This window comes from Salarias fasciatus, chromosome 18, assembly GCF_902148845.1.
Source record: "Salarias fasciatus chromosome 18, fSalaFa1.1, whole genome shotgun sequence".
Lineage (NCBI taxonomy): Eukaryota > Metazoa > Chordata > Actinopteri > Blenniiformes > Blenniidae > Salarias > Salarias fasciatus.
In genome coordinates, this window is record NC_043762.1 from 23,767,379 (window position 1) to 23,771,665 (window position 4,287).

Below are 4,287 nucleotides of genomic sequence, written 5' to 3' on the forward strand. Positions count from 1 at the left end.
TGGATGGATGATTTAAGCTCATCCTCCTCTTTCAGGGTAAATTCCAGGCTTGTTTTCAGTTCCTGTATGTCCTTTGTGAGCCCCTCCAGTCTGGTGTTGTCCATGATGTCCATGATGGTTTTTGCAAAGCCCTTAAAGTTTTCTTGTGGCATCCGGTCATCCGTGGTACTTTGAGTCTGTCATCTTTTGTCCAATCATTTGTGTGTTTGCTGCAGAATGTGGAGAAAATAGACTCGCTGTCGGATCACTTCACTCTGTTTTAGGTTTCAGGTGCATCAAGTAAAATGCATCCATCGGAAATACAGCTGTTTATCAGAATGGGGGCGGATGTTTCTTCCTGCTGCAGCCAGTGTAAAATGAGCCTGACCGATTGTTTTTTTCCCTTTCCTTCTTTTCTTGGATTGCTTTATATTTGACTGAAAATACACTCCTCTGCATTGAATAATGACTTCAGTTTGATTTTAGATTTTCAAAATTAAATCTTAAAAAAAAAAAAGTGAAACAGATGAAGGGATTTTCACCACAATAAAAACTTTAGGATGTTGTAATCTCTGTACGATGATGCACACAATATTGTAATTACAATATGTGATTGATGGAATTTTTTTTAATAAGATACACCTTATCAAAGTAATATACATTATTTTTCAAATGGTTTGATTAAACCACAAACTATGTTCCATCTAACAAATTTCTGCTGAACTTTCCAGACACAGTCTTACTTTTCCCTTCACTTTCCACTTCAGTATTCCACTCTGCACATACTGATGTTCATTCTTCTACTTTAACTGCTGTAATAATATACCTGGAGCTTTATATGGACACTGAGTTACTACCTCCACAGCAACTAGTCACACTGTTACTTGCAGCAGACGTGCCACAGTATATATTCTGGAGATAATGTTTAACCTGTTGTTTCCCCCATCACCTTTTTCTTGAGTGTTTTCCCCTCTTACTCTGCTCTTGCCCACCTAATAGTCCCTTGGAAATTAAAAAAGTTTGTTTCTCAAAATGATTCTGCTTCATTTGTCTTTATATGTTATACTGGTCATTTTATGTCATTTCTTTTCATGAATAAATTAGTCTATCTGTATCCACGTAGTAGGTATTGCTTTACAACTGTACTTCTCAAATAGTGGGACATGTAGAAACTAGAATTTGGCACTCAGAGAGCGCAGACCTCCGCCACAGCTCAAATCAGTCACCAACAACAAAGAACACCACATATAATCAAAGATTGTGATCGGAACGGAGCACTGCAGTGTGCGGTGCCTCTCTCTCTCGCCCTCTCTCCCTGTGTGTGTATCAATCAATTTATTTTTGTATAGCCCAGTATCACAACAACAGTTGCCCCAGAGGGCTTCAAGATGTTACATTGGTTGGTAAAAATAAAAACAGTGAATAAGCATAATGTTAATATGTCAAATTCAGTAACGAGACAAAACGAAGCAACCACCGCCTTAGACCCTCACATCCGGCAAGAAAAAACTCCAAAAACCCAGTGGGAAAAGAAGAAATCTTGGGGAGAACCACAGTATGGAGGGATCCCTCTCCCAGGGACGGACAGCTTTGGCAACAGCATGAGACAATAAGAAGTAAAGCAGGACTATGTTGAGTACAGTCCGTTGGACGGTCCAGCACAAGAACCACGGATCCCAGAAGTAGAACCGAAGCCAGTCCGCGGGCACAGCACCAACAGGAGTGTCCTCCCGGTCCGGCCGGAGCTTGTTCGTAGGCCCTCGTAATAATGGAGTCAGCAACTGAAACTCGAGAAGACTCCCCCTCGAAGGGGGGGACAACAGGTGAAAAGCAATGAACGGACTAAAGGGAATAACATTCAGACATTAGAGGATAGGGCTCAGTGCACCGTACTTCCCACAGCATTCTGGCTCCTAGGGCAGCTTTGTGAATAGTTTAGTATTTAAACTAGTATTTAGTTAGTATAGTTTAGTTTAATTTAGTTTGGTTTAGTTTAGTTTAGTTTAGTTTAGTTAAGTTTAGTTAAGTTTAGTTAAGTTTAGAATCCCCAGCTGACCTGATCATAGGCTGCATCGAAGAGAAACATCTTGAGCCTAACCTTAAATGTGGAGACTGTGTCTGCCTCTTTGACACCACTTGGAAGCTGGTTCCATAAAAACGGTGCCTGATAGCTAAAGGCTCTTCCACCTAGTGTCCATTTAGAGACTCTAGGAGTCACCAGTAACCCTGCATTTTGAGAGCGAAGTGCTCTGATTGGTTGATAAGGCATTAAAGCATCTTGGAGATAGGTCGGAGCCATCCCATTTAGGATTTTGTAAGTCAGGAGAAGGATTTTAAATCAACTCTCAACTCGACAGGAAGCCAGTGAAGAGATTTTAGAACGGGAGTTGTATTAATGACTACGTTTTGTTCTGTTTTATTGTGTTGATAATGAAAAGAGGATGTGACGTAGTCGCGAGAAGTAGGAAGTGAATGTTTCCTGTTTTTCTCGAGTGAGTTTTCCGGCGTTCGCTGTCCTTACCTTCTGAAGTCTCCATCCGATGTTCATCCTAGTCACGGCGTGTTAAGTCATTGACGAGAAGTAAGCTATTCTGTTTCTGTTTTATATTTTCCATGTTTTGTATATTTTAAGTAGTTTAATGTCTTCCGTCGGGAGCCGCGGCCATAACGAGCATGTGTGGGTGGATATCCGCGGAGTGCACGTCACTCCATGTTATGTTCTTTCTTTGGCCACAGGGTGGCACCATTACCACATTTATGTTATTTGAGCCATTTGGTTTAGGGATATTACCTGAAGAGTGAATCTGTCAGGTGGTTTAAAAGCATCTGGTTATGTTGAACATCTGATAATATGATTTGGTGCTTGTTGTGAGTATTATTATGTGAATACATGCTTATGGGAGCAGATTTATGAGGATTTATGTTTTTATATGTTTATTTTGTTACAAATTGAGTCTGTTACATTCATTTGGATTTATGTTTATTTCAGACTGTTACAACACTGTCTGTGAATAAATGGACTGACCCTCACAGTCCAACAAAGGAACATCGGCCTCATTCCTGTATCCTGACCGATACACCATCTTGTTTATTGCATAATCCTGAACGAACTGGTTTACCTCGTCCTCATCTCAATAGGAGTAATGTGTTCATGTCTTCTAGTTCCGGTTAATAATCTGGTGGCCGCATTTTGAACCAACTGAAGGTTTTTTTAATGCACTTTTTGGGCAGGCTGCAAGAAGGGAGTTGCAGTAGTCCAGTCTAGTAGAAGCAAATGCATGGATGAGTTTTTCTGCATCGCTTCTAGGTAGAATGTTTTTTATTTTAGCTATGTTGCGCAAGTGGAAATATGCTGTTTTACAAGCCAGATTGATGTGTGCTTTAAAGGAGATATCCTGATCAAATAAGACCCCGAGGTTCCTGACAGTAGAGGAGGAGGATACACTGACGTTATCTAAGGTGATAATCTGTTCAGATAGGCACTCTCTCAGTTTATGGTTGCCTAGTATAATGACCTCTGTTTTGCCAGGATTAAGACAGAGATAGTTCGTAGTCATCCAGGTTTTAATTTCTCTGATACAGTCACTGAGTCTGTCTATTTGATTAGTTTGATCAGGTTTCATAGATAAATGCAACTGTGTGTCATCTGCATAACAAGGAAAATTGATATCGTGACTTCGAATTATGTTCCCTAAAGGAAGCATATATGACAGAAATAAAATTGGCCCGAGCACGGACCCTTGAGGAACCCCATAACTGACCTGGGAGCACGGTGAGGACTGTTGGTTCACGTGAACAAATTGGTACCTATTAGATAAATAGGATTTGAACCAGCAGAGGGCTTTTCCTCTGATGCCAACCTCACATTCTAACCTCTGCAGGAGAATATTGTGGTCAATTGTATCAAAAGCTGCACTGAGGTCTAAGAGAACCAGGATTGAGACTAGACCTGCGTCAGCCGCCAATAGCAAGTCATTAGTGACTTTAATGTAGTCTCAGTGCTGTGATAAGCTCTATATCCTGACTGAAATTTCTCAAATAAACTATTGTCCTGTAGGTGGCGGCAAAGCTGTTTAACCACGGCTTTTTCCAGGACTTTTGAAATAAAAGGCAGGTTTGATATCGGTCTGTAGTTGGCTAGAATATCAGGATCAAGATTAGGTTTTTTCAGCGGTGGTTTGATTACTGCGAATTTAAATTACTGTGGCACATAGCCAATTTCTAGAGACATATTTATTATTGTTATGATTGTTTTTAAAATAACTGGAAGAATATCTTTGAAAAGCTTAGTTGGAATTGGATCTAGGA